This window comes from Pezoporus flaviventris, unplaced genomic scaffold (genome assembly GCF_033815535.1).
Source record: "Pezoporus flaviventris isolate CSIRO_AGI_PZ_B2104156 unplaced genomic scaffold, CSIRO_AGI_Pfla_v1 ptg000007l, whole genome shotgun sequence".
Classification (NCBI taxonomy): domain Eukaryota; kingdom Metazoa; phylum Chordata; class Aves; order Psittaciformes; family Psittacidae; genus Pezoporus; species Pezoporus flaviventris.
Window position 1 is genome coordinate 27,814,171 of NW_026892555.1, and position 14,576 is coordinate 27,828,746.

General features: G+C 39.7%; 1 long non-coding RNA gene across 1 annotated transcript in view; it reads right to left on the minus strand.

Moving 5' to 3' along the window:
- The window catches only part of LOC133266724 (uncharacterized), a 796,291-nt gene that overhangs the window by 83,378 nt on the left and 698,337 nt on the right, over positions 1–14,576 (minus strand). Inside the window, exon 2 of the long non-coding RNA XR_009742495.1 lies at positions 2,534–2,592. This is a non-coding gene — a long non-coding RNA (uncharacterized LOC133266724). The remainder of the gene's footprint in view (positions 1–2,533; positions 2,593–14,576) is intronic.

The following is a 14,576-nucleotide window of genomic DNA, read 5'->3' on the forward strand; positions in this document are numbered from 1 at the left end:
AAATTTTCACAATCTGCCTTGAAGACATTATTCTTCTATGGCCCTTGTAAAGTTTTCAAGTCTTAAAACAACTGAAGATGTGAACCAATAAAATTCAAAGTGTTCCTCAAGGCCTGCCATGTCACCTTTCTCCTAACTCTTCAGCAGAAATTCCTGAGTTCTTTCCCAAATGCAGATCCAAGGATGCACTTCCAGGGGGCCAAACAGAAGCTGACGTATTGGTCTCCACCTTTTCATAATTTTGCTATTGGACCTTAGGACAGCCTATCTTGACAACAGTGTCTTTTACTGTCTATATGGCAGTTTTTGATTTCATGCATGTCTTAAAATCAGTCTTCAATAAAAAGTGTAACAAAGTGGCTTTTTCTTTCTTTTCTTCAATTCAATGATTCTTCACAGCTTTGTCTCTAAAATGGAGAAGCATAGATTTGATGCATACACCATTTGGTGGATAAAGAATTGGCTAGATTATTGCACCCAAGGAGTTGCGGTCAATGTCTTTATGCCCAAGTGGAGACCACTGATGAGTGACGTCCCTCAGGGGTCAGTGTTGGGACCAGTGCTGTTCAACATCTTTGTTGGTGACATGGACAGTGGGATTGAGTATGCCCTCTGCAAGTTTGTTCATGACACCAAGCTCTGTGGTGCAGTCAACACACTGGAGGGAAATGATACCATCCAGGGGGACCTTGACAGGTTTGAGAGGTGGGTCCATGCAAAACACATGATATTGAACAAGGCCAAGTGCAAGGTCCGGCACCTGGGCTGGGGAAATCTCAAGCCCAGCCACAGGTTGGGCTGAGAATGGATTGAGAGCAGCCCTGAAGAGAAAGACTTGGAGGTGTTGACTGATGAGAAGCTTAACACGAGCGGTCAGTGTGTGCTTGCAGCCCAGAAACCAACCATATTCCGGGCTGCATAAATACAAATGTGACCAGAGGTCAAAGGAAGTGATCCTCCCACTTTATTCTGCTCTTGTGAGACCAGACCTTTATTTATTATTTACTGCGAGGGTAGTGAGACACTGGAAAATGTTGTCCAGAGAAGTTGTGGATGTCTCACCCCTGGAAGTGTTCAAGGCCAGGCTGGATGGGGCTCTGAACAACCTGATCTAGTGGAAGGTGTCCCTGCCCATGTCAGGGGGACTGGAACTGGATGAACTTTAAGGTCCCTTCCAACCCAAACTGTTCTATGGATCTATGACTCCTTTTCATTTATGTCTACTCTCTCCTGACAAGATGTTTAAGTTCAATAAAGTAACTTGTTTGACTGGTACAGCGGCAAAAGCAGCTCATGCTGGGTGCCTCCAGAGAGGGATTTGAAACAAAGAAATACCCTTAAAGAACACTTTAAATTATTGATTTAGTAACTGAGATTTACTATTCACAACAGAGTCGAGTCTCTTTCAAGCTAACATGATATCCAATTGCACTTCTATGCATAAATTTGGCATGTACTTCTCCAGTGACAAGAAATAATTATTTTGAGCATGGACAATTCAGCGACAAAGATAGATTATTGTAAATGCACATTCATGATGGTCTTCTTTGGAATGTGTTCAGAATTTCCAGATAGATCTGATCTCAGGTTATGTAATTGACCATTATCCTAGCATTAAAACTAACCTAGCTGGCTGGAAATACCCTGTTGCATATACTAAGTTGTGATTTAATTATCTGTGAAAAATTGATAAATGAAATATATGTCTATGCCCAATATCTGATAAGTATATAACATGGACATTAATTAAACTATTAACATTTTGGTTAAGACTATATTATTTCTGCTGATTATGCAAATCTGGCAAAGGGGCCTGGGGATAGCAGTAACTAGCTCACATTGCCAGCATACACACAAAATTGACAATTTATTTACAAAAATATTTAGATTTCTTAAAAGACATTTTATAGATATCTTTAAAATTTATTTGCTCTACCTAGAAGTTGGAATATTATTGAATATAACATCAATGCAACATTAGTATTGCAGAGCTAATGTGTAAATGTGTTTATAATAAATATATTTATTATAGAATCATAGAATCATAGAATAGTTAGGGTTGGAAAGGATCTTAAGATCAAGTTCCACCACCCCTGCCAGGGGCAGGGACACCTCACACTAAACCATATCACCCAAGGCCTCGTCCAACCTGGTCTTGAACACTACCAGGGATGGAGCATTCACAACCTCCCTGGGCAACCCATTCCAGTGCCTCACCACCCTCACAGGAAAGAATTTCCTTCTTATATCCAATCTAAACTTCCCCTGTTTAAGTTTTAACCCATTACCCTTTGTCCTATCACTACAGTCCCTAATGAATAGTCCCTCCCTAGCATCCCTATAGGCCCCCTTCAGATACTGGAAGGCTGCTATGACGTCTCCACTCAACCCTCTCTTCTCCAGGCTGAACAGCCCCAACTTTCTCAGCCTATCTTCGTACGGGAGATGCTCCAGTCCCCTGATCATCCTTGTGGCCCTTCTCTGGACTTGTTCCAACAGTTCCATGTCCTTTTTATGTTGAGGACACCAGAACTGCACACAATACTCCAAGTGAGGTCTCACGAGAGCAGAGTAGAGGGGCAGGATCACCTCCTTCGACCTGCTGGTCATTCTCCTTTTGATGCAGCCCAGGATACGGTTGGCTTTCTGGGCTGCAAGCGCACACTGCCTGCTCATGTTCATTTTCTCATCATGTTTCATGTTTACTATTATAAACAATAGTAAAATCATATTGTTATGGCACTTCACAATTAAAGAATGCCAGCATCAACCTACTGCTTTGGATACTTATCATGTACTTGTGAAACTAACTTTGCAAAGAAAATTTTATAATATATCTGTCTCTAAACACATCCTCCTTAAAAAAAAAAACAAAAACAACTTAAAAGATTATAAATGAATATGTTGTTTCCTACACGCTGTAAAAAACAGATTCAAAACAAAATTTCAAATTGCTCCCACAAAATTCCCTTTACAGTGGTTCTGCAGCTGACAGCTCCACTCAAATATGTCAGATATTTCAGATGGTTTATAACTGGAAACAAAAATCCCCTTATTCAAGCATATGTTACAGTATGTACAAATATATATATATTATTAACAAATTCAAACGCAGCCTTACAGAATTAGAAATTTAGTAAAAAGTGCCTATAATTAAATTTCCATATTTATTTTCAATACATGTTTTTACATTTTTACAACATATATATACACACATACACATATGCATTCTGGCTTTTATATAAGTTTACATCTATCAATAAAAGATAACAAATGTCAGAGAAAAAATAAAATAAGAAAATCACCATTTTCAAAATAATAATGCTGCATCAAAGAGAAAATGCAGATAAATTCTGAATTTCTGTGGACTGAAATAATTCCATATTTTTTTGAAAAATAATGAATTATGAATAATTGTTTGTCTCAGAATTCCATATAACATATGAGGAAAACTGCTAATGATTGAATTCAATTTGCCTAAAAATCTGTGTTGACTGCTCCAGTGTTTTGTGACACTGAACAATCACTATGGAAACTTGGATTTTCTTCTCAATATTTAGCAGTATTCACACAAATACCATAGCATGATTTCAGCAACTAGTAGACTGGAACTGGATGATATTAAGGTCCTTTCCCACCCAAGCAATTCTGTGATTCTGTGATTCCATGATTCTGTGAAAGGAGGCACTAGTAGATGCATGTATGACTTCCCACAGGGTCACCATACTACACTGGCAGAAAAGTCTTCTCCATCCCTTAGCATGCAGCCAGTGAACTCTTCAGTCTATCAAAGAATTGTACTATAATACACATAAAAATAATGGTCAGGAAAGCAAACTTCTCACTTGGATTATGTATAGGATTACTATAGGATCTGGTTGATCCTATACATAATAAGAACTTCATAGTGCTCTTCTTTGTATTGGTAGCTAGAAAGGTGTTAATAACACACACCAGTGTTTTGGCTGCTGCCACTGCTGAGCAGTGCTCCTACAGCATCAAGGCCATCTCTCCATCATCCCCTTTGACCACAAAGGCCACTAGGCAGGCCTTGAATGTTGGGATGGGACACAGCCAGAACAGCTGACCCAAACTGACCAAAGATGTACTCCATACCATATGACATCACGCTTTGCACTAAAAGCTGACAGGAGGAAAGGTAAAGGGGATATCGAGAAGGAATCAGCATCCTCACAAGGAAAAAAGCTGTAGACAAGTGAATGTTGGCAGTGCTGGCCTAAATTGGCATGTCACTGGACATCACTAACAGAGCCTTGATCTCACAGCATACTTATAAAATTGGTTACTTACAGTGTGAGATTTGTCCTCTCTGGGCTTTTGCTACATATAAAATATGTATTCACAAGTTATATGAGAGGAGCTTGGGAAACCAAAGGCAAATTGGTGAAACACTTTTAAACCCATAGTTTCACTAGAACTAACACTTCAGTCCAAATTAATTTTCTCCAACTAAGTAAAATGACAAAAAAAGAAACAATGCATTGTAAATTTCATTTGCATGAAATTGAATCTAAAATTATTTAACACACTGTGTTAAAAAAAACTTTTAATGGAGAAGTAATAGCAATTTTTTTATATATATATATATAATATTATTTTCCCAAGAAAATAACATTTAAGAAATTCCATCATGAAAGAAAAAAGATGTTAAACCTCATTCTTACTAGCTGTCAGGTTTATTTATCTAAATAAAGTGCAGTGGAAGATAGTTGCCATAGCTACAGCAGAGCTCTGGAATAATTTTGTTTCCTCTTAATTGTTGCATACTTGTGTACAAACAGCTTAAAAACATCTTGCATTTTTAGTCTGAGACCTTAAAGCCAAAAGAAAAAAGCTGGATTTGAATCTCCTGCTGACAGAAGGGTAGTCTACAAAAGGAAACATAATGATTGAAAACTTGTCACTATAGAGAGTTGTCTGTAGTTGTCTTCATAAAACCAGTATTTTTTCTTTGTAACATGCTGATTAAGAATCTTGCACTATATTCACATTTGCAATCCTTGTAATCATATCAGACGTTGCAAAGTTGAAGTACCTCAACTTTACTATTTTCCAGGAAAATCACATCAAATCTTACATTGTCAGAATTTCAGTGGATCAGAAGGGGAGAAAAAACAACTCTTCTTCAAAGCTTCCTGTGACATACAGCATCTATTCTTGCCCAGCTAATGTCATCATTATCTATCTATGTAATGGAATAATGCTACAAGAAATTTACTTTTAGCTTGTTCAGTGACAAATTTATTCTTACAATTGAATATAGACATGAAAATAGGCTCATCACAAAAGGGAAGAAGACAGTGTTGCATTTCAATACATTACTTTGTATCACATTTTCCACTAGTATTGTTTTTACGCGTATCAAGCAGCCAAGGAGATTAGCACAGCTCTGCTTCTTCACAGAACACTGAACTCTCACAAACTGGTGTTAAGGCCAGTACTCTCATATAGCTGAGGATCAAAAGTTGCATGTATTTTTTCCTGACCTATGCATAGCATATATTTAGTTTGAATAATCAGCTATCTTTACTTATGCGAGTTCTCAGTGCACTAAAGTCTATTTAAGACCTCCTTTGAATATCGAAATTTCATCCCATCTCTATCCCGAGAGTTCAAGGAGTCTGTTATTCCCACTGCCCTCCAGTACCTGCAGTATATTCCCATAGATGCTGTTTCTGCCACAATCCACGACAGAACTCTCCCACTTTGCATCTTTACTGAATGCTTCTCTAAAGTAATGGTGTCAGGATTTGATCCATATCGATCTCTGTGAGCTGAAAAACTGTTGGTGATACACAATCACATTTCAATATTTTTGTTTCATTAGCAACCTAGCAAAATTGAAATCTGGGTCTGGCTTTATGCAGTCACACAAACCCAAGTTTAAATGAGACCCTGCTTTCCAGAGTTTAAAATACCTGATTACAGCCATTATAATTAATTTGTAAACTGGAAGACTTCCAAAAGTTGTCTGCTGTTATATCAAACAAAACCCCCTTTTTCTTCTTTGTATTCAGGGAGAGACTTTATCTAGCACTAACAGGAAACTACTGATTCTCTCTTCTTTCTGGCTCACAGACCATCTGAACTCTACCAAAAATAACATAGGACTTTCAAGAATTTTATGATCTAACTTTGTACAGATTTTTGACATCTACTACACTACAGTAAAATATAGGTTTCATTGTAATTGGGATTTTATACATACATACTACCAGGGTATAAAGTTTGTATTAAAGGAGTAACAGTCTTCATTTCATACCTACTGATTTTGATCTTACTGAGAAAAATTCACTCATTATTTTATTTGCTCATGGATTTAATCATTCATTTACTGGCAGTGCAGTTTAAGTAAATTGAAATGAGCTATTCAAGCACATCTGTCTCAGATGATAATTTATAGTATTTCAAAATCTGGATGATTTGCTCTTTAATAGCTCTTTTCATGAATTCTATATTTATGACATAAAAGTTGATTTCATAGTACTAAAGAATAATGAGGTTAGTCAGAAATAATTTGTAAAGGTAGATAACTTCATACCTTTTAACAATGGTTTTGAGTTAATCTTATAGGTTTCATATGGTTGTGAACGCAAAAGCTAAAAAAATATGTTAAAAACCACAAAACTTGCTATGTAAACACAGAGTTACACTAAAAGGCCTAGGTAGACCTCTATTCTGGGATACACTTCACTCTTGCAATAAACAGTTGATTGTTCAGCACCTGGCCAAACTAAATTTACAACAAATTATGCTTTACTTTTTCTTAGGACCTGAAGCTGAATTTATGAGTAATGTGTTCTTGCATTCCCAGTAAAGATATCTCTATGTTATACCTTTCTACCCTTATTATGTCATTTTGATTAAGTAATTTTCTGACTTACATCACAGCAATGGCAGAAGTTTCAGACAAGAAAAAAAGTTTCATCATTCTGTCTTCTGTAGAAATAAAACAAAATATAACCAAAACATCTCCCTTCCAAAGCTATGTTTCACCCTATCTACTGGCAATTATTTCTCTCTGGAATCCTTCGAGCGTACTCTTTTCATGCATGGCTGTAGCTCTTTTGTAATTCATTATATTTTTCATTGTATTCCGTTAACTCACTGTATTTCTCTTCTTCTATTTCTTCTAAGGGATTAGATCACAGGTCCATTCCTAATTCTTATAATTGACCCCAAATATATGACCTTAAACTTCATACCTTTACAATTCACCTCATCCTTATTACTCCAGTTTCCAAGATATCTTTTCTCATTTAGCTATGTATAGAGGATTCAAATTTGTCATCAGTACCCTTCCTTGTACTTTCATACTTTAATCATAATTAAAAGTATTTTTCAAAATGTTTCCAGAATTCATTCTTTAGAACACCACTTGCAAACATCCTGTCCATAAGTTCTCTTTTTCAGGATCAGCAGTGACTTTCATGTGCAACAGGTATGTTAATTATGCTATAGTTCTTTTATTATGTTACATTTTCAATACCTACACACACACAAAAAGTCATGTGGCCTAATTATTTTAGTAACATTCTGACAGATTCTGTCTGATACATTTCTTGTTAAGAATTTCTTTTGTTGACATTGTTAAGCAAAGACTTCTATTTTAAAAGAGAACAAGGAAGAATTGTTAGAGAAGGTCCACTTAAAGACTGAATGAAGACCTAAGAAAAAGCAAAAGACATTATTAGTGAAGAAAAAAAATAAAAAGCTTTGTAAGTTGGAATTTCTCCAATTCTTGTTTTTCAAAATTGTCTTTACTTTGGTGTGAAGCGATAGAGGAAAAAAAAGGAATAGCAAAAAGGAAAACCAAGTGGAGCGCCTGCCTTACAAAAACACCTGCTTTTCCTTCCAACAAGAATAATATACAAAATCCTAATATTCCATGTGTGATAGTAAAGATGTATCAACCTTTTATACCAGTAGCAAAAGAAATTTTTACCCTTTGGACTAACCTATAACTGGATTCTTCATGAGGTCTTCAGAATGGTTATTTATATCTAAAACTACTGTGAAGTCATTTACACCCACTTTGCCCAACAGTCAGTCTCTGATGGCCCGGAAGAAGTCATGAATTATAATGCCATGCAAGCATACTGGAAATGAAGGACACCAATGCACTCAGAATTAATTGTGTATTTAGAAATACTATTAAGCAAGTATGAAATATACTGCTACATAGGAAAAAAGTATGTCATCTAATGAAGTCTTGGACTGTGCTGTATGACTGCTTGAAGAACAAGCTTTAAAAATGTGCCTGTTTGCTTTTTTGAGGACTAGCAGCTGAGCATCACAACGTCTTCCTCACTACTAATATTATAATAAGCCTTTGAATGTCAACTATATTTTTAAGCATCTATTATCTTCCACCAGTCACACAAGTTCAATCCAAGGAAGCATTACCTTGAGCAAAGTTTCAACCACACAACCATTTACCCAAAGAAACAGTGAAACACTTAGGTATAGGCAGAGATTAAATCCAGTTCCTAAGATATTCAGAAGGCTAACCATAAATAAGCACCTCGATATCCACCTGGTATTCGATGGGCCTTTTGTGTTAAGATTTACTTGGATGTGGGAGCTATAATTAATTTCCTATTGCAAGAGCATATATGAAGGTCATGTTTATCACAGTGCTCATAAAAACAACCTATATATATTCTCTATTCATTCAGTAACATTTTTTTTTTTTAAATTAACAATGAAACAAAACTAACACAAAAATTAAGATTAACCATACTAGAACAAAGTCAAGTCCATGCATTCCCGTATTTTAACTTCTTTCATAGTCTTTAGCGGAGTTCTAAAGAATATAACAGAGTAAATACACAGGGGTACTTTCCTATTACATTCATCCAGGTTCCAGAAGTCATTAATGAATGTTAGAGTTTTTAAGAAGTTTTTCTTCTGTTGGAATCAAGGCTGAAGTCAGGCAGCAACAAGCCAAACCTGTATCCTATTCACAAAATTGCAAAGCACTTCCCCTTGTGGTAGGGCTTCTACATGTTAAAAGAGTCAGCAACAAGAAGGAAGGTTCACATTGTCTGCATGCATTGCATCTGCACAAGCACCTATCTAGGACAAGCAACTGCAGTGAACCTGATTGCTGGAAAACATTTATTATGGACATGCAATACATGAACTGTAACGTCTTACACCAAGTAAAACTCAAGTCCCTTCTTTGTGCTACACCAGTCACTAATGTGTATATATACCTTTTGAATACAATAGCCTTCAAGTATTTTCTTTTGCCCTCTTGATCTGTTCCATATAAACTCTGGCATTTACAGTATCTCATGGCAATGAGTTATACAGCACTGTGTGTCACTTTGTTTGGAGCATGCTACCTGATAAATGACTGTACTAAAATAAAGTAGTATTAATACCCATTTTTAAAATTAATAACCGGGTGACATACAAACCAAACTAAACAAATATCATGGGATGGATAAGAATATAAAAGTCAATGTCTTCAAGAATATTTATTTATAATCTAATAAGTAATTATATGTTCACAAAAGTGGTGGAGCTGCACATTTAATTTCCAAAATTCAAAGAAAAACAAAAAGAGAACATAATCATAATTCTGTGTACTGATGTGGAGTGAATGTCATTCATTTTTTCTTAAGTGACAAACAAGCAGGAAGGAGAAACAGCAATATTTTTATATGATCATGTGGAATTAATATCATGCAATATATAGAATAAATAGCAAAGATAAACTGTCAGTCTCAAAATATAGGAGTTATAGGCTGTAAAGTGTGTCATGGAATAAAGATCAATCAGGAAACTGACTTTAAAATAAACCCAAACCAATCCCAACCCTAATCAAACAAGAAACTATACTTTCCTTTTCCATTTAAAAATATCCATGGGATACACTATCATAGAAGAGTAGCTTGCAAATCCACTGTATCTTCATTACACTCTTCTATAAAAGGATTGCCTTTGTTAATGCAGGGATTGGTAATGTTAGTCTCATTGACACCCTAGGCAATATTAGTAGAATTATAATCTCCAGCAAATTATTCCTAATTGACCTATCACGACTTTCGGTATTAATATGCAAATTAGTATTTCCTGTTTGAGTTTCATGTTATTATTCTTGCTTTTACCTTCTTTAATAATTTAAAATAATTCCTTTGCATCTTCTTTGTTCCCATGTATTCAATTTTTATAGGCACTCACAATCTACTAAGACCTCCCTCTTCTTCCTCACCTTTTACCTCATATAACTCTTCCCTAACATGTCTGTAATTCATCCTAATGTTCTAACCATATTCATGTCTTCATGTCATAACAACAATTTCTCTAGTTTTCTAAAAGGAAACACAGAAGGAAAGAATCATAGAATAGTTAGGGTTGAAAAGGACATTAAGATCATCTAGTTCCAACCCCTTGCTGCGAGCAGGGACACTTCACACTAAACCATGTCACCCAAGGCTCTGTCCAGCCGGGCCTTGAACACTGCCAGGGAAGGAGCATTCAAAACTTCCTTGGTGTCCTGGGTTCAGCAGTAGCAGTCATTTTTCTCCTCCTTAGTAGCTGGTGCAGTGCTGCGATTTTGACTTTCACCCTGTGAACAATGCTGATAACACTGATGGTTTTAGTTGTTGCTCAGTAATCTTTACTCCAAACAAGGACTTTCTAAGTCCCATGCTCTGCCAGGGAGGAGGGAAAGCCGGGAGGAAGCAGAATCAGGACACCTGACCTAAGCTAACCAAAGGGGTATACCATACCACAGCATGACATGCCCAGTACTTAACCCTGGGGCAGTTACTCAGAAGGCCCAGAGCACTGCTTCTGTTGGGCTGGATATCAGTTGGCGGATGGTGAGTGGTTGTATTCTTTTCCCTTGTTATTTCCGTTATCATTATTATTATTATTGGTGGTAGCAGTAGTGGTTTCTGTTACACCTTAGTTACTGGACTGTTCTTATATCAACCCGTAGGAGTTACAATCTATCAATTCTCCTCCCCATCCCTCTGGCAGCGGGAAGAAGAGGCGGGTGGAGGAAGTTCTGAATTACAAGCCGGGCTTAAACCACAACATCTGGGCAACCCATATCAGGGCCTCACCACCCTTACAGTAAAACTCTCTCCTTACATCCAGTCAAAAATTCCCCTGTTTAAGTTTTAACCCATTACCCCTTGTCATATCACTACAGTCCCTAATGAAGAGTCCATCCCCAGCATCCCTATAGGCCCCCTTCAGATACTGGAAGGCTGCTATGAAGTCTCCACACAGCCTTCTCTTCTCCAGGCTGAACAGCCCCAACTTCCTCAGCCTGTCTTAATATGGGAGGTGCTCCAGTCCCCTGATCATCCTCATGGAACTTCTCTGGACTTGTTCCAACAGTTCCATGTCCTTTTTATGTTGAGGACACCAGAACTGCACACAATACTCCAAGTGAGGTCTCACGAGAGCACAGCAGGGGGACAGGATCACGTCCTTCAACATGCTGGTCATGCTCCTTTTGACGCAACACAGGGCTGCAAGCACACACTGCCGGCTCATGTTCATTTTCTCATCAACCAACACCCCCAAGTCCTTCTCCACAGGGCTGCTCTTAATCTCTTCTCTGCCCAACCTGTAGCTGTGCCTGGGATTGCTCCGACCCAGGTGTAGGACCACTTGGCATGGTTAAACTTCATGGGTTGGCATCAGCCCACCTCACAAGCGTGTCAAGGTCCCTCTGGATGGCATTCCTTCCGTCCAGCTTATCAACTGAACCACACAGCTTGGTGTCAGCGGCAAGCTTGCTGAGGGTGCTCTCAATGCCATTGTCCATGTCACCGACAGAGATGTTGAACAACACCAGTCCCAACACTGATCCCTGAGGGACACCACTCGTTACTGGTCTCCAGCCAGACACTGAGCCATTGGCCACAACTCTTTGTGTGCAGCCATCCAGCCAGTTCTTTATCCACCAAGTGGTCCATCTATCAAATTGATGTCGCTCCAATTTAGAGACAAGGATGTCATGTGGGTCAGTGTCGAACGCTTTGAACAAGTCCAGGTAGATGACATCAACTGCTCTACCCCTGCCCATCAGTTCTGTAGCCCCATCATAGAAGGCCACCAAAATGGTCAAGCAGGATTTCCCCTTAGTGAAGCCATGCTGGCTGTCACCAAGCACCTTGTTGATTTCCATGCGCCTTAGCATGCCTTCCAGGAGAATCTGCTCCAAGTTTTTGCCAGGCACAGAGTTGACACTGACTGGTCTGTAGCTCCATGGGTCATCCATTTTCCCCTTCTTGAAAACGGGGGTTATACTACACTTTCTCCAGTCATTGGGAACCTCACCTGACTGCCATGATTTTTCATATATGATGGACAGTGTCTTAGCAACTTCATTTGCCAGCTCCTTCAGGACCTGCGGACGTATTTCATCAGGTCCCATGGACTTGTGTACATTCAGGTTCTTAAGACTGTCTCGAACCAGATCCTGTCCTACAGTGGGCCTAAGGTCTTCATTCTCACAGTCCATGCATCTGCCTTCCAAGACATGGGTGGTGTGGGCAGAGCATTTGCCAGTGAAGACTGAAGCAAAGAAGTCATTCAGAACCTCAGCCTTCTCCAAATCCTGTGTAGCTAGTTCTCCCAAGAGCTTCCTGAGGGGGCCCACCTTGCCCCTAGTCTGTTTTTTATTTGCTATGTACCTGTAGAATCCCTTCCTGTTATCTTTCACATCCTTAGCCAAGTTTAATTCTAGCTGGGCCTTAGATTTCCTACCTTGGTCCTTAGCTTCCTGGACAACATCCCTGTACTCTTCCCAGGCCACCTGTCTTTGCTTCTGCATTTTATAAGCCTCTTTTTTCCTTCGAATTTTCCTCAGCAGCTCCTTATCCGTCCAAGGAGGTCTCCTGCCCCTCCTGCTGCACTTCCTTCTAGTTGGGATGCAATACTCCTGAGCTTGTAGGAGGTGATCCTTGAATATCAACCAAGAATCTTGGGCCTCCCTGCCCTCTAGGGCTATATCCCATGGAACCTTATTAAGCAGGTTCCTGAAGAGGCCAAAGTCTGCTCTTTTGAAGTCCAGGGCAGTGAGCTTGCTGCACGCTCTTCTCACTGTCCTGAGGATCTCAAATTCGACCATCTCATGATTGCTACAACCAAGGCTGCCCTGGAGCATCACATTTCCAACCAGCCCTTCCCTGCTGGTGAGCACAAGGTAAAGCATGGCACCACTCCTCTCCTTGTTGGCTCCTCTATTACTTGCAGAAGGAAGTTGTCTTCCACACAATCAAGGAACCTCCTGGATTGCTTGTGCCAGGCCATACCGTCCCTCCAACAGATGTCAGGGTGGTTGAACTCCCCCATGAGAACAAGGGCCTGCAAGTGTGAGGCTGTTCCTATCTATCTATAGAGCACTACTTCCACAGAGTACTCTTGATCAGGCGGTCTGCAACAGATCCCCACAGTAATGTCTCCCCTAACTGTTCTCCCTTTAACCCTGACCCAAAGACTCTCTGTTAGCTGATCACCTGTCCCCAGACAGAGTTCCATACTCTCCAGGCTATCACTAACGTAAATAGCAACTCCCCTTCCCATCTGCCGGGCCTGTCCTTCCTAAAGAGCCTGTAACCTTCCATTCCAACACTCCAGTCATAGGAGCCATCCCACCATATTTCTGTGATACCAATGTTATCATATCCCTGTAGACGTGCACACATCTCTAATTCCTCGTTTGTTCCCCATACTACCAGCATTTATATAGAGGCATCTAAGCCGAGCTCCAAATGAACCCAACTCATTGGCTGGAGCAGCTGAAATCTCTCTACATTGCTCCAAGCATTCATTATAGGTGTGTCCTGGGTTCAGCAGTAGCAGTCATGTTTCTTCTTCTTGGTAGCTGGTGCAGTGCTGTGTTTTGACTTTCAGCCTGGGAACAGAACTGATAGAGATGTTTTGGTTTGGCCAAGGACTTTGTGAGCCTCATGCTCTGCCAGGGAGGAGGGGAAGCCAGGAGGAAGCAGAGACAGGACACCTGACCCAAACTGACCAAAGAGGTATTCCATACCACAGCACGTCATGCCCAGGATGTAACTGGGAGTTAGCCGGAAGGGCTGGGAGACTGCAGGGTTGGAGGAGGTATCGGTCGGAGCTTGGTCGGGCTTGGGGGGCGAGTTATCGGTCAGCTGGTGCTGAGGTGTTGTATTCTCTTCCCTTGTTATTTCCTTTATCATTATCATCACTGGTGGTAGCAGTAGTGATTTGTGTTATACCTTAGTTACTAAACTGTTCTTATCTCAACCCGTGGGAGTTGCATTCTTTTCAATTCTCTTCTCTATCCCTCTGAGAGCAGGGGGAGGGCAAGAAAGGGGGGGGGAAGTGAGTGAATGAATTACCTGACTGGGTTTAAACCACGACAAGGTGCTGGCAAGTGACTGGGAGTGTTGGGATGGAATGATGCCCCCCTTCTCTAACACATCTAGTTTAAAGCTTTCTTGACCAGCCTGGCAAGCCTCCTAGGAAAATCGCTCGGACCAGCTCCACCAGCCTCGGCCTCCCAAATTGAGTCCCATGTTCTAAATACTCAAACTCCTGAC